Source organism: Notamacropus eugenii, chromosome 1, assembly GCF_028372415.1.
Source record: "Notamacropus eugenii isolate mMacEug1 chromosome 1, mMacEug1.pri_v2, whole genome shotgun sequence".
NCBI lineage: Eukaryota > Metazoa > Chordata > Mammalia > Diprotodontia > Macropodidae > Notamacropus > Notamacropus eugenii.
The window spans coordinates 525,153,816-525,180,766 of NC_092872.1; the positions used below are offsets into that span (position 1 = coordinate 525,153,816).

A 26,951-nucleotide genomic window follows, 5' to 3' on the forward strand; every position below is an offset into this window, starting at 1 on the left:
TTTTGTTGCAATGCTTTCTCTTTCTTTGGGAATTTTTAAATCAGTTTTTTTGTGCTATTAATTGCATAGATTCTCTTGATTGCTCATTTTTCTTTATCAGTCTCTTTGTTGGTTTTTCTATGATGAATTTTTCCCTAAACCTTCTTTGCTATTTTTAAAATTAATTCTTTATTTCTTTGCCCCATTTCTTGCCATTTTGCGATGTTGTAGGGAGGAATTATATTTAGCTATTACCTCTCACTTAGCCAGTTTACTGGAAGCCCCCTGCCTTTCTCTTATTTTTTTTCTTTAATTTATTTGTTGCATTTATTGGTTTTTTTGAAGGGGGCTGATTTATGTCAACTTTCTCACTTAGCTTTCTTCTCAGAAGCTCCTGTTTATTTCTGCATAGCATTGGGACAGACACAGTACTGTTGGACCATCTTCTAATCCATCTCTTGCTATCTCTCCTATTCATACCATGGAAGCTGGATAAATTTATGAAGGTCTAGCCAACATGCTGTGATAGGAATAGGAATTACATTGTGAGCTTTTATTTTAATTTGACACATATTGTGTCATTTTGGAGTCATGAGGGAAGTTGATCTTAGGTATAATCTTTCCTCATACTTAGTGTAAGTCCCTAAGACCAATATTTTAAATAACTTTACTATCCTGTATACCTTCATACCATTTTGTGTGTGTGTATGCGTGTGCACTCGTGCCATGCACTTTCTCTAAATGTGTTTTATGCTGTGTGAGAATGGCTTTACAAATTCAGAGGCTGAGGGCAAAAGTTGATCAGCAACATTCTTAGACTTCATTCCAGACCTGTGCAAAAAGCTGACTCTATCAATAGCCAATGTGAACTTACATTCACATTACCTTGGGTTAACTAGTGCTAAAGAAGATATTTTAATTCTCTGTTACAAAACTTGAAATAACATGTGATTTCCAATTGTTTCATGTGAAGTGACTATGATACTCCTAAAATACTTTATAAAGGTAAATCCCTTAAATTTTGACAAGGATTGAGGTAGATGAGAAGGGGAGGGTGGAATGTAGGAAAAGACTTTAGAGATCTTCCAGTCCAGTGCCTTAATTATACAGTCGTAGAAACTGAGGCCTAGAAAGTTCCTAAGATCACATAATAAGAATTAGAGAGATCCTTTAACTCTGGGGACACTTGACCTATTAGAAGATTGATAACCCCACCAGCATCACCCAACATATATTATTCCATCTCTTCTCCTTAGGATCGTAGTTTGCTTGATGTCAGCATTCAGGACTGTAGTATGACTGGATTTGCAATAAATGTTATGGCAGTGCTTCTGGCTCCTCCAGTTCATTGAAGAGTGTCTATTTGTTGCATAACTTCTTTCTGATTGCAAATGGTACTTTTAGTAATAAGAGTATTAAATTAATATGATATTTAAAGATTTATAAAGTCTTTTTCTCATGATAACTTTCCTTTATTCATTTCCAGTAAACACACATGGAGATAGATACATATGTTATTTGAGACAGGGATAAACAACTATTGATAAAAGTGAAGACTGAAGTAGCAAGGTCATTTGGATAGTCAGGTGATTTCTAGAGGTTTGTTATGTCTTGAGAGTTATTTTTTCTTCCAATTCTTTTCTAGTATCCATCCCTCATGTTTATAGGTCCAAAACCTTGTTTTTCCCCTAATTTACTAGGATTACACTCGATGTACTGATTTGATTCATTGCAACCAAAAATGTGAATTTCTTTAAATTTTTCTTTCACAGTGTTTCTCAAATTCAGTTGTTCAACTCATTACCTTAAGCCTGGTAATGGCAATAAATTCCTCACTGCTTTGGCTTCTCTTTACCTAGTCTTCTTGCCTTGCCTGTTACCCCCAGATTATTCTTACTAACCACATTAATTATGTTAGTGCAGCTCAGTAATATTCTGTGGCTGTCCATTACCTACAGGATAAAAGGCTAAACTTGGCATTTAAAAAACCCTTTCTGCTAGTTATTTGTCATTTTTACCATGTATACTACCTTTTATTATAGGATATTTTTCGTTTGCCACCATCACTTCCCAACCATCTTCATGATATACTACCTATCACCTTCATCTTTCATGAACTACAACCTTATCCTTTGCTTCTGGGTCACTTGCACTGATTAGTGGGCTTTTGTGGTATCTTCTAGCAATCAGGTGGGGGCAGCTATATAGTGCAGTGGATAGAGTACCAGGCCTGGAGTTAGGAAGACTTGAGTTCAAATTCAGCCTTAGACATTACTCTGTTTTGTCTCAGTTTCCTCATCATTAAAATGACTTGGAGAGGGCAATGGCAAACCCCTCCAGTATTCTTGCTAAGAAAACCCCAGATAGGGTCATGAATACTTAGATAGGACTGAAACGACTGAGCAGCATCAAATTATGGTTTATCTTTCCTCCATTAGAATATAAAATACTAGAGGGCTGGATTAGGACTATTTTACTTCCTTGTATTTGCATCTGTGTGGTTACACATATACAAATGTGTCTGGAATTTAGTAAAGCGCAATATCTATTTTGATCTATTGATCAATCTGTCTACCATCTTATTAGCATCTTAGAATCATATACAGCCTATATTTGAAAGGGCCTCCAGAAACCCTTTCATTCAAACCCCTCACTTTAGACCTGAAGGAATTCAGGCCCTCATTAAATATTTAACTCTTCAGGAGAGCTTCATTGGGCTTGTCTGAAGTCACTCAGGTAGCAGGTGGCAGGGCTGAGATTTGAATGAAGATTTTCTGACATCAAATCTTTTGACTCTTCTACATCATACACTTATTCCCCCTTAACTGTATTGTAAACTTTTTGGAGGGCATATAGAGCATGTATGATGGGCATATAGACCATGTATGATTCAATGAATTTCCTGTAAAATCTAAGAAAGACCCTTACCCATTGTGGAGTCAGTAGTTTTTGGAAAGGGACAGTTTGTAAATTGGAATGCTAACTTACTAATTTACATAGGTGGGTGCTTCCAGTGGTGGGAATTACAGTATATTTCCCTGCCCAGGATGAGGCTGCTTAAGGAGCTGAAATGGTTATAGTTGGATCATGAGTATGGGAATCATTCAGTTCATTGACAACACCTACTTTGTGCTAGTATATATATATATATTGTGCTAGCATATATATATATGTGCTAGTAAATATATATATATATTTACAGAATAAATACAAGGTAGTTAAAACAAGACAGGAACACTACCAATTAGAACAAGCAAAAAACCTCACATAGAATATAGTCCTTTAGCTGCTCTTAAGGAATGCTATGAAATGTCATTAAGGAGGAAGGTACATTCTAGGTTTGGTGGACCCAAAGGTATAGAGATAGGAGGTGGAATGCTGGGTCTGAGGAGCATAGAAAAGCCAATGTGACTGGGCCTCTGAACGTGGGAAAGGCATCATATAATGAAATTGGGGAATTATTTTAAGGCAAGGTTGTAAAGGGCTTTAAAAGGCAAACAGGATTTTATTTTTCAGCCAAGAGGTAATAAAGAGCCACTGAAGTTGTTTGAGTATGGGAGTGTCATGCTCAGATGTGCAAAGAATGAAAATCACTAGCTGTATGGAGGATAGACTGGAGTGGTAAGAAACCTGAGGCAGGGAAACTGATTTGGAGGCCATTTCATTACCTGTGTAAAAAGTGGATCAGATCCTGAACTAAGGTAGTGACTTTATTAGTGGAAAGAAGCGGTTAGATTCAAGAGATACTGGGGAAGTAGAAATGGCAATATCTAGCAGTTGAATTTGTATGTGAGATGAAGAGAGTGAAGTTAGGGATGTGATTATGAACATGGGAACCTGGAAAAAATTGTAGTGCCTTTGACAGAAATAAGGATATTTGGAAGAGCAATGGTTTCTTTCTTTCTTTTTTTTTTTGATGTTTTAAAACTCTGCCATTTATTTTCAAAGTAATATTTTTTTACCCAAATACATATAAAAGCAATTTTGAACAATCCCTTTTTTAAAAGTTTTAAGTTCCACAATTTATCTCCACCCTCTTCTCCCCCATCCCTGAGACAGTAAGCATTCTGATATAGGTTATATATGTGCAGCCAGCAAACTCAGACTGAAAGAAATGAATGAAGAAAGGAAAGAAGAAAGCTTCATCATGTATATTCAGATGCTATTAAATTTTTCTCTGGAGGTAGATAGCATATTTTCATTATGAGGCCTGTCTTAGATCAGTGTTGCTGAGAATAGCTGTTATTTACAGTTGATCATTGTACAGTATTGCTGTTACTGTATACAATGTTCTCCTGGTTCTGCTTACTTCACTTTGCATTCATTCATGTAAGTCTTTCCAGGTTTTTCTGAAGGCATCCTGCTCATCTTATCTTGTGGCACAATAATATCCCATTACAAACATATGCCACAACTTATCCAGCCACTCCCCAGTTGATGCATATCCTCTCAATTTCCTATTCTTAGCTACCACAAAAAGAGCTACTGTAAATATTCTTGTACATGTGGGTCCTTTTCTATTTTTATGATCTCTTTGGGATGCAAACTTAGTTGTGGTATTGTTGAATCAAAGGGTATGCACAGTTTTATAGCCTTTTAGGTAGAGTTCCAAATTATTATGGTGGGTTTTGAAAGGAAAGAAGCATTCTCTTTTGTACATATTAACTATGTGATGTTTAAGGGAATGTCCATTTTGAAACGTCTGTTAGGCATTTGTTGATATGGGGCCAGAACTCAGGAGAGAGACTGGACCGGATATCTAGATCTGTGAATTAACTGTGTACAGATGACAATTGAATCCTGGGTCACTAGCAGTACAGACAGAGCAGAGAAGAGGACCCAGGTCAGAACCTTAGAGTATAGCTTCTATAGGAGGACAGGATATGGATGATGGTCCAGCAAAAGGAGACTGAGGAGCAGGCAGGTAGGTGAGCAAGAGTATTTAAAAAAAAAACAAAACAAGCATATAAAATGAAACTGTACAACAGACAAAAAAAAATCAAATTATTGCACATCTGTAACTTCTTGTTTTGTGATCAGTCCTACACTTAAGTGTATCCACATTGTCTTTATTTTCCTGCTTCTGAATGAACACCTTTACTATCTGTATGTTATGAATTCATTATTGTTAATGTTGTTTATATATGGTTGTAGTCACCGTATATTGATTGGTCTTCTTTCTCCCTTTGCCCGTAAATCTTCCCATACTTTAAAGATCTTTGTATCCATACCTTTTTGAGATGTGATATGTAATTTTAGAGTTAAAGCTATTTTGAATACTATTCTGTAGCAGTCTTTTTGCTTCTCAAAATTAAATCTTCTCATGCTGGAATTCTAATCTCTTCCATACTATGGAGAACAGGAAAAACTGCCTGACCCTTTTGTACTTTGAGAGACCAGCTCATTTCTTAAGATGGTGGTTTTCCTTTGTGAAAGTGAAGTAATAGATCTTTTTATAAAACAAGTTATCACCATGCTGACTTAATTAATGTTTATTAAATGGTTTTAAAATAATTTTTATAGATGTCTTTTGTTTTCTACATCTCTTATATTTGCCAATACATCCCTTGCCCCATACCCTTCCAGAGGACCATTTTTTATAACAAAGTAAAAAAAACTAGCTGATATAATGAAAAAGTGTGACATCTGTGATGTTCCACATCCATAGTTTTGTATCTGTGTAAAGAAGCAGGAGGAAGGTGTCTTCTTATGTGGTTTTGAGGAGAATATTTTTAGTTTTATTATTAGGAGAGTAGTTGAACCAGATAGACAGAGAGGTCTTTGTTGGGAATCTGGAGGACTTGGGTTGTAATTTCAAATATCTTACATTCTGTGTGACTGAGACATTTAATTTCTTTGTGCCTCAGTTTCTCATTAGCAAAATGTGGATAGCAACATTTCTTCATCTTACCTCTGCCATATTGTTAGATTTAATGAAATACATAAGTCCTTCACTTAATAATAATAATAATGGCTAACATTTATATAGCACTTACTATGTGACAGGCACTGTGCTAAGTGCTTTACAAATACTATTTTGTACTCAGAACAATCCTGGTGCTGTTATTATTCCTATTTTACAGATGAGGAAACTAAGGCAAACAATAGGTAGAAACATATATGCATATCTATGTAATATTTTTAAAAAATAGTTAATGTTGGTGGGTATTCCTCCTCTTTCTTTCCTTAGGTCTGTCCATGCTAATGGAATGTTAACTGAAACTAGTAGTGGTGACCTGTGTTATAAGAACCGTCACTGAAGAATACTTCCAGATGAAGACCACATTGGGGATTCCTGCTTATGTTAAGGTATTTAAGGCATAGTTCATATTTGATTCCTGGGCTTCTCTCTTACTTAGATTTAACTTATACAAGCTTATTAAGTTGAGGATTTCAATTTTAGCATATACAATATGTACAATATACTGAGACTGTTGTTACCTTCTAAGAAGGTTGGCAGGTGTTCTGGTAAAGGAAAGTAGGGGAGCATAGCTCCTAAAAAGCAAAGAACCTTAAAGTAGATTCAAGTGAATAATAAGTAATAAACTTAAAGCAGTAGGGGAGAATTGTGATAAATAATTGATAGTTTCTCTTTTTTTCTAGCATTGGGAATTTTAAAAAATAATACTGTTTCATAACACATTTTGGAGAAGTTAGCCTTTACCCAGCTACTGTTTCATAATTTGTCATATTTTGTTATGGCTGTCTAATTTCTAACATAACTTTTTAATAAATACTTTGATTTTATATTAAATCCATAAGGTTGTAAAGTATTGACATTATTACTATAGTTAGATTGAGTATGTAGAGGCCATATTAGTTTCTTCAAAAATAAATTGGTTATTTATTTTTAGCATTCATTAAACATTTTTTTTGAGTTCTGAATTTTCCCCCACCTTTTCCCCACCCAATGAGACAGCAGAAAAATGTTTTATCAGTTATGCATGTGAAATCATATGAAACATTTTTATTTTGGCCATGTTGCAAAAAAAACAAAGATAGTGAAAACTTTGTGCTTTAATCTGTACTCAAGCCTATCAGTTCTCTTGCTGGAGGTGGACAGCATTTTTCATCATTAGTCCTTCAGATTGTCTTGGATCATTATATTGAACAGAATAACTAAGGCATTCACAGTTGATTGTCATTACAATCTTGCTACTCCTGTGTACAATGGTCTCCTGCTGGTTCTGCTTACTTCACTCAGCATCAGTTCATGTAAGTCCTCATAGATTTTTCTAAAACCCTCCTGCTTGTCATTTCCTGTAGCATAATAGTATTCTATCCCAATCATATACCTCAACTTTTTCAGCCATTCACCATTTGATGGGCATCCTTCCCCTCAATTTCTAATACTTTGCCACCACAAAAAGAATTGCTATAAATAATTTTGTACATGGAGATTCTTTTCCCTTTTTCATGATCTCTTTAGGGTACAGACCTAGTAATGTTACTGCTAGTTCAAAGGATATGAACAGACTGATTGCCGTTTGGTCATAGTTCCTTATTGTTCTCCAGAATGGTTGGACTAGTTCACAACTCCAGAAATAGTGCATTAGTGTCCCAATTCTTCCACAGGGACTGTTCATGTCATCAAACATTTATTAGGTGCCTGTTAGGTACAAAGGACTGTGCTGCTAAGTGCTGGGAATCAACAGATAATCATTTTTAAGAACCTATTTTATGTCAGTCTTGAAAGAAGTTGGAGATTGTTAGAGACAAACATGATAGTGCATTCCAGATGTGGAGCAAAACTGTATGAAGGCATGGCAATATGGAGTGAGGAAAAAGCAGGAGCTTATGACAAATATCATTTCTTTTCTTAGTAAGATAGAAATCATGTACTTAGAGGGAGGGAGAATGGAGAATGTGAAAAAGCAAGAAGATAAAAATGATTTTTGTACAGCAGTGAGATTATGTTAATCAATGGGTAGTGGACCCATTTGACATAGTTGTATGACTTCTATAGGTGTTCAGTAACATTTGAGTAGGAGTAGTGAAGGCAGATTGGTGAAAGTAACCTGTGGTTGAGGTTTGGTAAATCTTGCTGCCAGGGATTCCAGGGCATTAGAGAATTTAGAGATGAATTGGGTCAATTCCACTGTTAAGACAAAAGGGCCAGACTTAAGGTCAGAGACAATATGATGAATCAGGAACATAGGGAATGGTGATGGTCATGGGGAGAATAATGGGTAGGTATAGGTGCAGTGAGACAGAGAAAGATATAAAAGGATAAGAGCTTATGATCAGAGAGATCAGTTTCAGAATTCAGGATTATGGAGATGGAATAGTTATGTATAATGTTGAGATTTAAGTTTTAATCTCTTTAATTAATAGACTTTGTGGATTTTCTTTTAGCCAAAGCATTCCTTTTTTCTTATGTCTCCCTGGAGAGAAATATTTGTCACAGGCAGAGTCTTGAAGGAGTTCTTCCATCAATTGATTTTGGCTCATCTTTTTATAATCTTTTGAGAAGAAAAGAAGATAAATGTGAATTGTATAGATTTGGGAGACATATTTAAATAGTATAGAGAAGAGTCATTGGAACTTACCAACACAGTTGTGGTTGGAATATTCAGGGGGAGGGAGGAGTAGTATCTAGTCAAATCATAGCCTTTTGCAGTTTTGTCATGTTTTAGAAGCACAATATGACAAAACAGCCTAGCATCCAGATTCTACATTATCTTTCTAGGTGTGAAGTGAGGTTAGGTCATCTGAATTGAGGGGATGTGAGTGAAGAATCAGGACATCTAAATTGAGGAGATGTTATTGAAGAGGCATGGCATGTGGGTTGAGGGTAGAGTTAGAACATCTGATATGATACCCTGAGACTTCTTGGCATTTAAATAGGATTCCAGGGTTTGGAACAGGGAAGACTGAGCTAACAGTGAATTTCTTTTTTTTTTTATTATTTGTTTTCAGTTTTCTACAATCACTTCTGTAAGTCTTAGATTTTCTCCTGCTCCCTCCCCCCTCCCTCCCTGAGATGGCATGCAATCTTATATGAGTTCTACACATACATTCTTATTAAACACATTTTTACATTGGTCGTGTTGCATAGAAGAATTAAAATGAATGGGAGAAACCATGAGAAAAACCAAAACAAAACAAAATATAACGCAAGAGAAAATATTCTGGTTCATTCTGCGATCAAATTCCATAGTTCTTTCTCTGGATGTGGATGGCATTTTGAAGAGTCCATTGGGAATATTTTAGATCCTTGCATTACAGTGAAGAGCTAAGTCTACCAGAAAAATTACTCCCACAGTGTAGTTGTTGCTGTGTACAAAGTTCTCCTGGTTTTGCTCCTTTCACTCAGCATCAGTTCATATAAGTGTTTCCAGGTTTTTCTGAAGTCCGACTGTTCATTTCTTATAGCACAATATTATTCCTTTACATTCATATACCACAGCTTGTTCAGCCATTGTAGGCAGTGAATTTCTTGAACAATAATAGAGAGCAATTTAGGCACTGATGGATTTCTTAACAGGGATATGGATTGAGTGACAGCTAGATTTGGAGTGAACCTTAAAGGAGGAGAGATAGTTGAATGATGGGATTAGGAAGAAGCCTAAGAAACAGTGAATATACCTATAGGAGTAATATTGCCAGACTTTTTTTTGTTGTTGTTAGAATGTCATGAATTTGGCAACGCTGTGGAGAATAGATTGGAAAAAGAGAGACTGAAGTAGGGAGACTGATAAAGGGGTTATCACTATAGGCCTTGTCAGAGTTGATGAGGACCAGAATTATGGTAATGGTTTTGTATGTGTGAGTGGAGAGGACAAGATGTGAGTGATTTTGTGGAGGCAATTGATGTAGGACTGAGGGAAAGAAAAGAGTCAAATGACTCTTAAATTTGCCATCCTGAAAAACTGCAGAGATAGTTTAGTTCAGGGATAGTTAATTTCACAAACAAAACTGCCAAGTTTGAGGAGGGAGGATGAAGGGCTTAGATGATCTCTAAAGTCTCTTACAGCCCTTTGTAGTATGACTCTATGATAGCTGTCAAGTTGTATTGTTATGGGGAAAAATTAATTTGGAGGCACTTAAAACTTTTCAGACACACTGCTTTTTGGTTTTATCATTTTCATTTTCAATTAATAGATTTGATTTTAAAAAATCCAAATGTATGTGACCTTTGACAATTACTTAACCTTCCTGAGCCTCAATTTCCTCATTTGTAAAATGACTGCCGTAAACGTGTTGGCTCTATGTTTATAGTTGTATAACTTTACATTGATCTCTTCATCATTATCCATTTGGCCTTCTGTTTTAGTCTAAGATCTTTTCTGAAAGAAAGGAAGGAAGGAAGAGAGAGAAAGGAAGAAAGAAAGAAAGAAAATCTAGCCAGTAAACCCTAAGTTAACTGGGTATCTTCTGACCACCAAAATTTACCTTCCTTTGGAGAGGAGAAGGAAAAGGAGAGGGAGAGGGACAGAATGAGCTGGGCTATCCAGCTAGCTGGGTCCCCATTCAGGCAGCTTGGTCTACTCACAGGTTGTGTTTCTCCATCATTTTCCAAGACAACCATGACGTCAGGAAAATGATGACATAACTCGCAGTTGACTTTGATTTGAGTGAGGGAAGTCTGTGCAACGAAACCAGACTCACTTTCTCCTCCGGGGTCATCTAGATCCAGTAACCAGATATTCATCAGGATGACTGGAGATGGCCCAGGATGCAGTGGAAGACCCTGGCCCTTTTAAGCTAAGGCCTTTTCAGGTACTCACTTAGAGGGAGATAATGCCCATTCATTGAATAGAAAAGAGAAACAGTTACCACTGAGATTCACTCTAAGCCAGGAATATCCAAAAAAACAGTCATTAAGTAGAGCTTGGACAGGGACCTATTTTGGTCCAATCTATGGGCTTCAGAGTGAACTGGGTTTAAGGTTTACTGGCTAGATTTTTCTCTTCTGTTCTCTTCTGCCTCCCTTCCCCTCCCCTTCCCTCCTCATCTCTCTACTCCCTCTCTTTTCTTTCTTATTAAAGAGACCCTCCCTTTACTAAGTCTTAAAAAGGCCTAGGGCAGCTAGGTGGTGCAGTGGATAGAGCACCTGTGCAGGAGTCAGGAGGACCTGAGTTCAAATCTCACCTCAGACATTTGACACTGACTATGTGTGACCTTGGGCAAGTCACTTAACCCCAATTGCCTCATCCTGGGTCAGTCTTCCTGATGAATATCTGGTCATTGGATTCAGATGGCTCTGGAAGAGAAGTGAGGCTGGTGACTTGCACAGCCCTCCCTCACTCAAATCAAAGTCAACTGCAAGTCATGTCATTTTCCTGATGTCATGGTCCTCTTCGAAAATGAAGGAGAGACACAAGATCTTTTTAGGACCATTTCACAGAATGTTAAAACTAAACTTCACAGTTTTGTGTCCCTTGAAAATTTGATACCCATGCTACATGTTTGCTTTTATCCAAGTCATTGATAAAAATGTTAAACAGCACAGGGCCAAACAGATTCCTGGTGCACTTTACTAGAGACTTCTTTCTAAGGTGACAATGACTTTTTTGTGTGTGTTTGAGTGATTGAGCCAGTTCTGATTCTGTCTAATTGATTGTACAGACACATAGGACACATCTTTCCATCTTTTCCACAAGAATTACAAAAGAAACTTTTAATTAAATGCTTAGCTAAAATCCAGGTAAACTGGCAGTATGGTGTATGTTTTCTGTTATATATTGGGTCCTCTGATTTTATATCTATTGTATTTCTGGATTTACTAATTCTGTAACACTTTGGAAAAAGGAAATAAGGTTAGTTTTGCATGACCTATTTGTGGAAAAAAATTTTATTGTTATAATTTTTTTATGTCACCTACATTTCCTAGTCAAATATGCAGATGACATAAAGCATTAAAGAGCAGCTCACATACTGGATGAAAGAATCATGATCTAAAAGAGCATGACACACTAGAACACTGGACTGAATCAAATAAGATGTAGGGATAATTATAGAATTTTGCTTTTGTGTAAAAACAAGAACTTGACTGCACTATTATGAAATATGGAAGACATGGTTATAAAGCACTTTGGAAAAGATATTGAGGTTGTAGGGGATTGCCAACTCAGAGTCAGCAGTATGATAGGAGAGTTAAAAAAAAACCTAATTAAGAAGTGTAGCTCCCAGGAAAAGGCTGTGATTGTCCTGTATTCTATCCTAGTCAGAACACATCTGGAATATTGTGTTCAGTTTGTGATAACTGTGGTTTAGGAAGGACACTGATAAGGTGGAAAAAGGAGGGCCCAGAATCCATGCCCTCTGAGGCCTGATACTTATTACACACAAGAAGATTTACAGGATATATGATAACTGTGTTTAAGGATCTGAGGTGATATTATTTTGTATAGACTTACGGAGGGCAAGGATTTTCATTTTTACATCCCTAGTATCTAGCACTTAATAAATAGATGCTTAATAAATGGTTGTTGTGTGAGTAGAGAATTAGAAATAATGGGTGGAACTTTCAAAAAAGCCAATTTATGCTTGATGATGTTAGTAAAAAATTTAATTGATTGTGTGAACTTCGTTCTGAATTGTATTTAAATGAGAACTTGCTGTAATATTTTCTTAAAATCTAAGCTTATGAATTAGACAAGGACAATCAGCAATGGATATCTTCACATTAAAGATTGTTTCATGTAGTTAAAGTCTTTGTTATGATAACATAAATGTTAAAAACATGACTGCATACAAATTATCCTTCCATGGAGATTTTTGGGTCCATTATGAAGAAAAACTAGCAATTTCATAAAACTAACATTTCACTCTAAAATGAAATGGGTTATATCATGTAGTACTTTAAACTTTATTGCATCCCTTATCCTCATGGACCTTGGACTCTTTTTTATATTTATATTTATTTATTTTTTAAATTTTAGTATTTTATTTTTTCCAGGTAAAAACAATTTTAACCTTCATTTCTTACAACTCTGAGTTCCAAATTCTCTCCCATCCCCTCTCCCTTTTCCCCTCATTTAGAAGGCAAGCAATTTGATAAAAGTTATACATATGCAGTCATGCAAAACATATTTCCATATTAGTCATTGTGACAGAATACACAGACACGAAAACAACCCTAGAAAATAAAGGAAAAAAAAAATAGTATACTTCAATCTGCATTCGAATCAGTTCTTTCTCTGGAAGTGGTCAGGACTTTAGAGTCTTGAGCCTTAGTCTGCTTTTACAGTGTAATAGAGGTGAGAGGCATTTCAGGCTAGGAGAAAAATTGACTTGCAAATCAAACATAAATATTTTTTGGTGTGCAGAGGTAGGATTTATTATGTGAAAGTTATTTTTGTTTGATAATAGTGAGAAATAAGGTTGACTAATGGTAGAAATGAAATCAAATTATAGACTACCCTGAGAGCTAGAGGACAGGTTGACAAAGTAGGAGAGAGGGAACCATTAAAGGTTTGGAATTAGGTGCGGGATCATTGTAGAGTGGCCGGCATGTTTTATTCAGAAATATCACTATCTTTTGTAAAACTGCTTTTCAACTTGAACTATTGTTTTAACGCAAGTGTTGTTAGGATCAAATGAGGTAATATTTCTAAAGTGCTGAACACAGTGCCTGCTACACTGTAGGTAATTAGCAAATGCTTGTTCTCTTCTCTTCTTCTAGATAATGTCTTCTCTCTAGGTTCTCATGACATTGTTCTCTTGTGGTTCACTAAATAGGTCCTACCTGTTTACTGCTTCTCAGTCTTCTTTTCTGGGTCATCATTCATATGCTGCATAACCATGAGTGTTTCCATAGTTGATTTTCCTGTAAATGGTTTCGCCTTACTTCCAGGGTCAAAGGTAAAATCCTCTAGCTTTGAAAGCCCTTAACAACTTGGCTTCTTCCTAGTTTTCTAGTACTCTTACATTTTTTTCCCCTCCTTGTGCTTTGTGATTTTTCCTTCTCACCTCCACCTTCTGGCTTCTCTTATATCCTTAGACATTCAGTTTGTAGCCATCCTTCACCAAAAGGCCTGTGTATTTCTCTCCCTTCTTTCTGTGATTAACTCCTATTTATACTATATGTATCTTGTATGGATATGTTAACTTGCACAGCTGTCTTTCAAATTTGAGTGTGAGCTCCTTGAGGATAGGGACTATGTTTTTGCCTTTTTTGATATTTCCAGAACTTAATACAGTGCCTAATGCATAGTAAATGCTTAATCAGTGTTTGTTGATTGATTGATTAATTGATATACTAGGCTTTCTGCCAAGTGCTAGAGATAAAAAGAAAGGCAAAAACTGTTCAGGACCATAAGGAGCTCACATTCTGGGGCCTGGAGGAAGACAACATGTTAATAACATGTAGAAACTCTATCCAGAGTAACTGGAAGTTAATTTCAGAAGGAAGGTACTGGTGGCTAAGTTGAGGGGCAAGGAGATTGGGAGTATCAGGAAAGGCATTTTGTAGAAAATGAGATTTGGACTAAGTGTCCAAGGATGCTAGAGAAGCTAAGAGGTGGAGATGATAATGGGTGAAAGCATTCAGTAACTGAATGGTTATTGTAGTAACTGCAGGCCAGAGATGTTTTGATTTTTCTCCCTCATGTGTTTCCCATTTAGGTGATGCAGTGAATAGAATTCTGGGTGTGGAAGTTCAAACCCAATCTCATACAATTCCTAGGTGTGTGACTTTGGGCAAGTCACTTAATCTCTCACTCAGTTTGTCAGTTGTAAAATAAGGCTAATAATAGCACCTTCCTCTCAATGTTGTTGTGAGAATCAAATGAAATAGTATTTTTAAAGTACTTGTTAGCATAGAACCTGGCACATAGGAGGTGTTTAATAAATACTTATTTTCCTCCCTGCCTCTGATTCCTGAAAATATATCCTTACTCTTTACATAGAAATATTGAGTACATTGGTGGGAGAGTGTGATCTAGGTTTTTATGTATGTTATGGTAGATTTTATAATTTATACATTATTCTAATGTATGGATAGCTATAATATTTCTGTTTTTTTCCTTATTGTTAAATTAATGATTATGTTTAAGATCTAAATCTGTTGTGCAAATATTACGCACCGTGTATGTGTTGCCTTGTGATTGGCTTTGTTGTATAGATAGAACAAACATTAGATGGGGGCTTAAAACCTACTAAGCAGGTGAAGTATATTTCCTTTCAAAAGATTAATTCTAGAATTCTGAATATTTGAATGAATCTACATAGTTCTGGTTTATCTCTGAGAAATTAAGATTTTCTAGTGTGAAGGCAGGTTGGAATAAGCTGACCAAATCCAGAGAGTGGGATTTTTGACATATCCCATAAGAAATGAATTAGATAAATCTGGTGTGACATTATGGAGGTGTTTATATTACCTCTACTTTGTAGATTTATTTTTTAGACCTTCTGTGGTAATACCACATTTTAAAAAATTTACATAGGCATTAGGGCTAACTATATGCTAAGAAACTCATGGAGCGGAGAGATGGAGCGTTACATTTGGCGAATAGCAAGTTGGTGACCGTAGCATGGAAGGAAGTAAAGTGTAAGAAGAATAAAAAGTAAGGAAGAAACCAGATTGGGGAGAGCTTTAAAAGCCAGAGAATTTTATATTTGATCCTGGAAGTAAAATTGAGGCATATCCAGACCTGTGCTTTATGATGGTCACTTTGGCAACTGTGTGAATGATGAATTGGAGTGGGGATAGACTTGAGCTAATGAGACCAGCCATCAGGCTCCTGCAGTAGTCCAGGTGAGAGGTGATAAGGTTCTGCTCTAAAGTTGTGTCTGTGTCAGTGGAGAGAAGAGGATGTGGAGAGGTGTTATAAGGTACATATGACAAGATTTGTTAACGTATTGGATATATAGGCTGAGTTCAGGTGAGAGATTGAAGACTTACAAATTCAAAGGAAGGTCTCTGTTTCTGACCTTGGCTGAAATTAGATATAACCTTTCAGGATGAGGGCACCTAGGCCAAATCAGTAACCGAATTGGATGGTTGTTCAAGGAGGATTTATTCCTCTACTGAAGGAATTGTGCCACTAAAATCTTGGTATTTGGGCAGGAGGTCTTTGTGGGTGTAATGTGTTAGCTGACAGTTTCATAACTACCTGTAGCAATCTAAATTGTACTAGATAGATAGATCATGCAACTGGGTGGCAAAGTGGGTAGGGTGCTGGTCCTGGAGTAAGAAAGACTCATCTTCCTGAGTTCACATCTGTCCTCAGATACTTTATAGCTGTGTGACTTTGGGTAAGTTACTTGAACCTATTTGCCTCAGTTTCCTCATGTATAAAAAGAGCTGAAGAAGGAATGGCAAACCACTCCAGTATTTTTGGCAAGAAAACTCTAAATGTAATGTAAGGAGATGACTGGGGGGAGGGGGTTACATTAGGAAATGGAGGTTATATAAAACAAAATCTACAAATAAAATAATTTAAAGGAAAAAATATCTACCTCTCAGTAATTACTTGTTAAAGAGATTGGCCCGTTACTAAATAATTTGCATAAAAATTTCCAACATTACAGTACTCATTCGTCAAGGTACTTGAACTGAGGCTGTTGTTCCATACCTAGCCTTGCCTGCTCCACTCATAATGGTCTCCCTCACTACAAACTATCAAGTACACCTCAGGGAACTCAGTTATAACTTGCCTCAGACAAGAAGACCTGATACTTACCTCAGAGGTGTATATATATTGTGTCTAGACCAGTTGTCTTAATGGCAAGTTGTCCAGGCACTAGGAAAAGAGTCCATAAAGCAGAACTTCCCTTGCAAAAGGGACTGAATCTTCTTAGGTTTTTGAATTCCCTGTCTCTCTGTTAACGTACTTGTTAAGGAGTTCATAGATAATCACAGCTGCCTGTCTGAAATCTTGCTAATATGGAGGCCTATAAGACCTTGATATGGTACCTTTATTTAAAAGCATGATAATAAATGTGCCTTTCACTAATATAGTGAGTAGTACCTACCTAAAAGCAAAAGCTGGCATTATCTGTGATGGAGAAATGCTAGAAGCTTTTTCAGTAAAATCAGGGTAAACCAAGGATGTCCATTGTCACTCTTGCTATTGGATGCAGTCTTAGATATGCTGGCTATTACATTAAGACAAGAAAAGGAAGTTGAAAAAATAAGCAAAGGCAAAGAAGAAGCAACTCATTGTTTGAAAATAGTATGATGGTTTATTTGCAGAATTCTAGACATTCAGTTGAAATAATTAAAGTAATAACTTCAGAAGAGTAGTAGGATGTAAAGTATACACACACAAATATTTAGACTTTTTGTATATTACCAATAAAATTCAGTAGGAAGAAACTGAAAAACAGTTCATTCAGAATAACTACAGATGTAGAGTATCTGACAGTCCACATACCAAAATATACATGGGGATTATGTAACTAAAACTATAAAACTCTTTATTAGAATACTTAGATTAAGAGCTTATGGTTGGATCTTAATTAAGAATTATAATATCACATAATTTGTAGATTCAACACCAATCAAAATTACCAGATGAATATTTGGTACTAAACAAAATAACAAAATCAGTCTAGAGAACCAGAAAGCTAAGAATTTCAAGGGAAATAAGAAAAAAAAGTCTGAGAAGGAAGGCGGGGGTCTGGCATTATATGAGATCTCAAACTGCAAAGTAGTAATCATCAAAGCTATTTTGTATTGTTTAAAAAAATGGAAAGGTTTATCAGTGGAACAGTTGAGGTATTCAAGATCTGTAAGCAATCAGACATACAGTAATAGCATAGTATATAAATGCAAGGACACCAGCTATTGCAGTCAGGACTCATCATTTGACAAGAACTGGGAAAACTTGAAAATAATCACATAGAAATTAGCCTTGGGTCAAGATATCAAGTTATTTGTATCAGTGAGCTTCAAATAGATGCATGGCCTAGATAAAAAAGATCACGTCATAAATTGGAATGGAAGAATGTACCTTTCACAGATATAGCTAAAGGGAAGTGTTCTTGGCAAATGGATTGAGAGAATATAGGAGATAAAATGGACAGGCTTGATTACATAACATTAAAAAAAATTTATGTCCAAACATAATAAGTCCATTTAAAATTATAAGGGAAAGAGTTAACTGGGGGAAAAAAATTTTTGCAACAAGTTTCTCTGATAAAGATCTGCTATCCAAGATGTATAAGGAATTGACAAAAATATATGAGGACTAGCATCCCTTCTCCAGTGGAATAAATGATCAAATGGTATAAATGGGTAGCCTTCTTTTCTTTTTTAAAAAGATTATTAATTTTTAAATAATGTTTGGTTTTTTTTCACTTAATAGTGTTTTATTTTTTCTAATTACAAATAAAGATAGTTTTCATTATTCACTTTTTTTTTATTTTGGAGGGAAGAAGGCAAGACAATTAGGGTTAAGTGACTTGCCCAAGGTCACACAGCTAATATGTCAAATGTCTGAGGCTGGATTTGAACTCAGGTTATCCTGACTCCAAGGCTGGTACTCTATTCACTGCACCACCTAACTGCCCCTTCATCATTCACTTTTATAAGATTTTGAGTTCCATATCTTTTTCCCTCCCTCCCCAGGACAATAGGCAATCTGATATAGGTTATACATGTACAATCATGTTAAACATATTTCGACATTATTCATATTGTGAAAGAAGAATCAGAACAAAAGGGAAAAACCATGAGAAAGAAGAAACAAAAAAAGAGAAAATAGTATGCTTTGATCTTCATTCAGACTCCATAGTTCTTTCTCTGGATGTGGACAGCATTTTCCATCATGAGTCTTGGAATTGTCTTAGATCATTGTATTGCTGAGAAGAGCTAAATCTATCAAAGTTGATCATCTCACAGTGTTCCTGTTACTGTGTACAGTGTTCTCCTGGTTCTGCTCATTTCACTCAGCATCAATTCATGTAAGTCCAGGTTTTTCTGAAACCTGCCTTCTCCTCCTTTCTTATAGCACAGTAGTATTCCATTACATTCATATACCACAATTTGTTCAGCCGTTCCCCAGTTAATGGGCATCCCCTCAATTTCCAATTCTTTGCCACCACAAAAAGAATTGCTATAATTATTTTTGTATATGTGGGTACTTTTCCCTTTTCCATGATCTCTTTCAGATACAGGCCTAGTAGTGGTATTGCTGGATCAAAGGGTATGCACAGCTTTATAGACCTTTGGGCATAGTTGAATGGATAGTGTTCAAAGGAGAAAATGAGTGCTCTCAAGATATATGAAAGAAATGTTTCAGGTTACTTTTGATCACAGAAATTAAATTAAAGCAAGTCTGAATTTACACCTCAGACATCACGTTGGAAAAGATGACATAGAAGGAAAATGGTAGGTGTTGAAAGGATTGGGGGTGGGTCACATTAGCACACGCTAGTGCAGTGTTGATTGAGCTGTGAACTTGTTTGGTTATTTGGGGAAGCAGTTTGGAACTGTAGTCCCCCCACCTCCAAAATCATTAAACTGCATACCCTTTTGCTTAGTAAATGTACTCCCAGGCATAATTACAGAAGGAAATTGAGGTAGGAGAGAAAAAGACCATTATGTTCAAAAAGTATTAATCATAGCACTTTTCATTGTGGCAGGGAAGTGATAACTAGATGAGTGCTCATCAATTGAGGAATGTCTAAATAAACTGTTATATGTGAATATAATGGAATATTGAGTCATAAGAAATAATGAAAGGTTTGGATTCAGAGAAACTTGAAAATAATTGCATGATTTGATTCAAAGTGAAATGAGAAGAACCAGAAGAACATTTTATAACGTTGTAAATGAAAACTATGAAAAACTTAGGAACCCTGATTGGTTCAATAACCATTCATGATCTCAACAGACTCTCTTTATGCCTTTTCTTTTTGGCAGAGATTAGATAGACTAGAACATAGAACAACTGTTATATTTTTCTGACATTTCAGTATGTCAGTAAGCTTTGATTAATTATCCTTATTTATGCAAGGGAGGGTTTTTTTTTTTGGAGGAGGGGAGAGGAAGTTATAGGAATAAGAGCTTGTAGTGATTATGATACCAAACAAAAAAGGAGCACAAGCAGAAAAAGCACATGAATGAAGTATTTTTTAAATATTTTTAAATGTTTTATTTCATTAAATATTTTCCAATTACCATGTCAAAATATTTTAACATTCATTTTTTAAGAAAATCTTTCTATCCTGCCCCTACCCATTCCCTTGACTAGCCAAGCAATATATCGATTATGCATGTGAAGTCATTCCATATATCCAATATTAGCCATGTTGCAAAAGTAAAGACACACACACACACACACACAGAAAGCAAAAAAAAACCTGATTCCATCTGGACTTAGAATTCATCATTTCTCTCTCTATAGGTGTATAGCATTTTTCATCACTAGTCCTTTGCAAACTGTCTTAGATAATTTTCTTGAACAGAGTAGTTAAGTTTTTTTTCACAGTTGATCATTATACTGCTGTTACTATGTAGAATGTTCTCCTGATTCTGCTCACTTCATTCTCTTAAATTTTTATAAGATGTTCTAGGTTTTCCTGAAATAATTCTGCTTATTTCTTTTTTTAAATTTTATTTATTTTCAGTGTTCCACAATCACTACCATATAACTTAGATTTTTTTTTCCCTCCTTCCTCCTCCTTTCCCCCTACCTCTCCCCTCCCTTCCTGAGTCAGCATACAATTTTATATGGGTTCTACACATACATTCCTATTAAATACATTTTCACCATAATCATGTTGCATAGAAGAATTAAAATGAAAGGTAGACACCATATAACAAACCAAAACTTATACAAAAGAAAATGATCTACTATATTCTGTGGTTGAATTCCCTAGTTCTTTCTCTGGATGTGAAAGGTATTTTGCCTTAAAAGACCATTGGGAATTTTTTAAGTCGTTGCATTGCAGTGAAGTTGTAAGTCTACTAGAAAAAATTCTTGCACACTGTGGTTGTTGCTGTGTATAAAGTTCTCCTGGTTCTGCTCCTTTTGCTCAACATCAGATCATGTAAGTCTTTCCAAGCCTCTCTGAAATCTTCCTGTTCATTTCTTATGGCACAATAGTATTCCATTACATTTATATACCACAATTTATTCAGCCATTCTCCCAACTGATGGACATCCCCTTGATTTTCAGGTTTTGGTCACTACAAAGAGTGCTGCTATAAATATTTTTGTACATGTGGGACCCTGAAGTATTTTAAAAATACACAGAAGGAAATGGGAAAGATCAGAATGGGATCTTCCTCAGGGTAGTGTATTGATTCTACTAAACTAAATTTAATATATACTTTTAAAAAACCAAAGTATATTTAATAGAGATTCACTTTCATATATAATCTTATATGGAAATGTAAATATTTGTTGATGTTTGTCAGGTTTATAGTGACAACATTTTTTAAAAATAGCGAGCAGAGTTGAGAGTAATTAAGGACCAGGGGAGGTAGTTAGAGAGCAAATATGATATTTGGGAAAGGGTCTAACAGTAGATTGAAACCAGTAGCATAAGAATATGGAGAAAGAAATATGTAGAAAAGAAAAAGCAAGATCTCATAGAACAGAGGGTAGGTTAGAGAGAAGCAAAGAAGAAATGATGAAGAAAAAAGGTGAAAAGATCTAGTAGTTCAGATGACCATATCAAGTTGCACATGTAGTATTTCAGTTGTTGAAACCCCATTCAACTAAACTATTTTTCTTAAGTTTGAGAAATTAATATTTCAGTGACTTGGTAAATATTCAAATTTTTGCAGATTTTTAGAATACTCATTTCATTAGGCAATTGCATAAAATATTGTGATAAGTTTTTTTTCCACTTTCTCCCAAATGTAGTTCTTGTTTAAATAGACTTTTTGTCCCCAATTTCATTAACTGTGATTTGTTAAAGCAGAGATTAATGCCTATTGGTTTAGAAAGAAACATGTAAAACCAAAAATCTGCGATCTTTAAAAGACAAAGTATAATTTGGGACACTGATTTTTTTCAATTTGCTTACGTTCTTTACTGTTAGGGTCTGATTACTAATTTAGCATTACATAACATCTCACAAATTTTCCAGGAGATAACTTCCATTTCTATCAAGTCCATTAAGGTTAGTTGAACTCTAAAGAAAAGAGATATAAAACTTAACTTTTCAATATATTTTCTAATAGGAAACGATCTTTAGTTTTCCTTATAAGTTTTAGGAATATTTTTTGGGAAAGACAACCATTATCTATACTCCATTCTATTAAAAATGCATGTGTCTTTTCTTGGCTTTAAAAAGAAGTGTTTCAAAGGAGAATTCACTTAGATTATTAGCTATACGTAGCATGATAATTGATGAATCTGAATGACGTGCATAATACACTTGAATCATATTTAAATATTTAAAAATTAATTTCATTCCTTTCCTGAAATCCTTTTAAGCTATCTCATGTCTTGAAATTATTTGTCAAATCAACTGTCATGTTATTTTTGTAATTTCAGGTTCCTTTTACTGCTGCATCAGAGAATGAAATAATCTGATAAGAAAACACTAAGATCCTGTAATGAGAGGTGTAGTAACAAACTAGGTAGGTTTTGCTTTGATAATAATACTGTCTTCATTTTTGGTGAATTTCAGTATCAACCCTAGAATGCTGTCCTAGGGCAGAATTCTTTCAACTACCTTAAAATTTAGATGATTGTCAGGTATACTGCCTTCTCTTAACATAATAAAATTTATGTCTCTCAGGTAATAAATGCTCTAAAGCATGGTGAGTGAAATAAATTTTTTTGTCATTTTAATCATAGACTTTTAGAGTTGGAAATTTTGAATTTTTCTACTTGTAAATCTAGAGCTGAAAAGAACCTTAGAGGCTGTCTAGTCCAACTGCCTCAGTTTACGAATGAGAAAACTTATGCCCAGGGAATTTGTAACTTATCTAAGGTCACACAAGTAAATAAACAGTGGAGGCAGGGTTTGAACCCATGTCATCTGACTGAAGAACCAGCCATTGTAATGTGCTACCTGAAAAAGTCATTTATGGAGATAATAAATCAGCAGCGACTAGAATTTAGAATGGATGTGTGCTGATTTCTGGTTCAGTGTTCTTATATTATACCATAAGACTACCCTATGGGGAAAGAGCAGATTTGTACCAGTTCAATCCAATCTCTATGTATTTGGGTTCTGCCCTCTCAAAAGAGTTTCTCTCCAGAGTTTTTAACCAAGTGAAATACATATTTCCTCAATCCTGCTTTTGAACTCACAATGAATTAATTTTTATTCAATAAAATTTTATCAAGAGGCAGTGTGCCATAGTGGATAGAAATCCAGCCTTGGAGTTGGGAAGACCTGCCTTTCAACTTACCTTGTGTGGATTTTTTGGATGACCTATTACCACACATCAGATCCCTTGAAAAAAAAAGTTTCTTACATCAACCACTGGTATAGACTACCTGATGCTATGAATGTTAACATGTTAACCTAGGACTCAGAATAGGCACTCTTAAATAATACCCTGAAGTGAGATTTAGAGTAACTGGGATAAAATTCACTTTGCAGGGGCAAGGGAGTGGGCTGTAAGCCTTTAAAATAGAGTAAATGGGAATTTTTTCTACATGAACTATTAGAGACATTGGGTAAACCCTGTACCTGTTGACCATTTTACCTTAGATACTAGGTTTCTCCCTTTCTTCTCCCCATAACCCCTTCCTCAAACAAATCACTGTTCCTCCCATGACAAAATAACTACATAACTTTTTTCTAACTCATTTTTAATATTTTAATTTATTTTTAGTCTTCAACATTCACTTTTATAAGATTTTGAGTTCATCTCTCCTTCCCCTCCCTAAGACAACATACAATCTGATACAAGGTATGCATGTACAGTCATATTAAATATATTTCCACATTACTCATGTTGAGAAGTAAAAATCAGAACAAAAGGGAAAAACCATGAGAAAGAAAAAAAAGAAAATAGTATGCTTCAGTCTACATTCAGTCTTCATAGTTCTTTCTCTAGATGTGGATAGCTTTTTCCATCATGCGTCTTTTGAATTTGTCTTAGATCATTGTATTGCTGAGAAGAACTAAGCCTAAGAAAGTCATCAAACAATGTCTAACTTATATTTTTTGGAATAAAATTTAGTCCATTGCATTTTATTTAATGTAGACATCTTAACCATGTAATAAAAGTAACAACACATTTGTTTATGGATAAAATCCCTAGTTTTCAGATTTATAATGCATAAAAATAATGACCTCAGTAACAATGGATGGACTTTTTTGAGGCATAACTTTTTAGAACTTGGTGCATTCATATTGCTTTTCAGACACTAGTCAAGATTGATAGTTTCCTCTTTTAGCTGCTGCTATAACAGTAAACTCTTTAATACAAATAAGGTATTAAGATGGCTAGCAAAATTTGTGTCTGTTTGATTAAATTGGAGAATTCTTTGTTCACCTGTAGCCAAAACAGAATAAACTTTTCATGTTCAAACACTTGCTTCATTACGGTGCCAGAAAATAAATTTGTTAACTGTTTGAATAAATTTGTATCATTCTCCATGTTAAATGAGTTATTTATCTATATTTAGTAATATTTTCCCTTCATATACTCTGTAGTCTAGTCAAACTTGGCCATCTTCTGTTTCTTATACATGACATTCCATTTCTTCTTTACTTTGCAAAAGCTGTCATCTGTATCTGGAATGCACTATCTTGACCATTATCTTGTAGAATCCTTACCTTCCTTCAAAATTTACCTCAAAACCACCTCGAATATCAGATCTTTTCTTGGTTTCTCTCTCTGGCTGTCAGCTGCCCTGTTTCCTTTCCTTCCCCTTGAAAAAATCGCCTTGAATTTATTTTGTATGTGTTTTTCCCACCCTCAATAGAAAATAAACTACTTGAGGTTAGCAACTATTTCATTTCTGTCTTTGCAGCCTCAACACACTAACAGATGCTTATTATTTAACTGATGATAGGGTATTCATTTATAACTTATGTATCAAGATTATTTAACTTAGAATTTACATATTTTGTGAAATTTAAAAGAAATAAAGAGTGCAACTTATTTATTTCATGATTCTATATTGATTGATAGTAGTGGTTGCAGATTAAACCTACCTCAAGAGTCAACACATGCTACAGTAATGTCTGTTAAAATGGTTAGCCATAGAGACTTATCAAAGTCTCACTGAAGAAACATTCTTTTAAATGTAACTTTTATTTTACTTTTTGTTTGCGAAGCATGAATATTCTCTTCCTCCCACGTACATTCTTTCTTCTACCCCTGCCCCTTGGGAAAAGAAAGAAAAAAAGCTACAACATATATATAGTGAAGTAAAACAGAAATTCTCACATTAACCATGTCAAAAAAGTGTTTGTCTTATTCTTCATTTTGAGTTCATCACCTCTGTGTCATGTCATAACTACCTCTGCCATGAGGTAGTTAGCATGCTTTATTGTTGGACTTTAGAAATCATGGTTGATCATTGTATTGTCATTGCTCTTGCTCCTTAATCTTGATCTGTGTGAATCTTTGTATTTCAAGTGTGTTTCTTGTGAACAACAGATTGTCAGATTCTGCTTTCTAATCCGTTCTGCTGTTCTCTTACATTTTACAGGTAAATTCATCCCATTCACATTTAAAGTTATGATTGATTGTTAATTGTATATTTCTGTCCATCATGTTTCCTTCCATTGTTTTATTATATTTACATATTATATATAAAAAGAGGGTGATAAGAAGGAATATGCTCAGCACCATTGCTGTAGGTTTGGTGCAGTGTACTTCTACTCTCCACCACCGTTTCTCTTTCCATCATCCACAGCACAATCATAGGTTGTTGTCCTTTTTTTCTTATCTCTTAAATCTCTCTTTGAGAGCCTTCCTGTCTAGAATTTGTTTTACTTAAGACTAATCTACCCATCTTTTTTATTCCTCCATTTCCCTCCTTTTCTTTCTATCTCCTGTTTTCATGTTGAATAAAGTGTATTTTAAATTTTTGGGGCAGTGTGTGTGTGTGTACTTGGTTGATCAGTTCAGATGAGAGTTGAAGTTGAAGTGTAATCTGCTCCCTGCATCCCTTCCTCTTTATTTGTATAGTTTTCAACTTGTGCTCACTTCTTATTAGCCCTATTTTTCCCCCAGTGGATTACTTTTCCTCCCACTTTCTAGTCTTCTTTTAACATCATCACACCATAACAAAACCACTGTTCTATTAGATTCCCTCTTAAAACCCTTAATGATCAGGTTCTAATGAGATACACATTATCTGCTTTCTGTGGTCTCCTCTCCTCCTCCCCATCAGAATGTATGGAGTTCAAATAGAGCCAAGTTGTTGGAGAGGAAGCATTTTTGCTATAAATTGTCTAGCATACTTCCAGAATGGCCTACAAAATAAACCAGACTAAATTCTGATAAAAAAAGGCACAGTGAACAGTTTTTCCAGCCCAGGGACAATTAAAATGACTGAGTGGTTTGTAGATACTGGGTATGGGGGCGAGGCAGAGCCTGGTATGCTTTCAGTGGTGAGGACATTTTTGTGCCCATGGACAAAAAGAGGAGTGTCTGCTTTCAGCTCCACATAACAAGATGCCTCTCCCAAGTTAAGCTCATTACTTCTAATCTTATCGCCATGCTGCTAACTCAACCCTTGACTGACACAGCTCCCTCAGCCTCCTTTTCCTTCTGTTTGGAGGGTTGAGTACTAAATTCCCAGTGGCAGCTTTACAGAAGGCAGAGACTGGACTTCTGCTCACTTCATTCTTCTTCTCTATGGTTTTGATTCCACCAAACAAGATGCCCCTTGGTTCCATTCTCCCCACTCCCTACCCCTGTGTCCTTCTGTGTGTTGTCTCCTCCCATTAGATTATGAGCAGCTCCTTGAGAGGCAGGGACTGTCTTTTTTATTAATTGCATTCCCAGCACTTAGCACAGTGCCTGGCACATAGTAGATGCTTAATAAATGTGTATTAGATCGGCAAAGATGACAAAGGGGAAAATGATAATTTGCTAGAGGGGCTGAAAATAGGTTCATTAGTGCACTGTTGGTAGAACTATGAAT

The 26,951-nt window shown here is 35.5% G+C and overlaps 1 protein-coding gene across 11 annotated transcripts in view; it reads left to right on the forward strand.

The window, feature by feature from the left end:
- Window positions 1-26,951, forward strand: part of NCOA1 (nuclear receptor coactivator 1) — a 241,668-nt gene that overhangs the window by 25,376 nt on the left and 189,341 nt on the right. For 9 of the 11 annotated variants that reach the window (XR_011972410.1, XM_072633863.1, XM_072633870.1 and 6 more), the window contains exons 2-3: window positions 6,170-6,288; window positions 22,383-22,468. The gene's annotated coding sequence lies outside the window, so the exon portion shown is untranslated. Of the gene's footprint in view, window positions 1-6,169; window positions 6,289-21,150; window positions 21,170-22,382; window positions 22,469-26,951 lie in introns of those variants that run through there. The other 2 variants (XM_072633866.1, XM_072633867.1) reach the window with 2 other exon arrangements.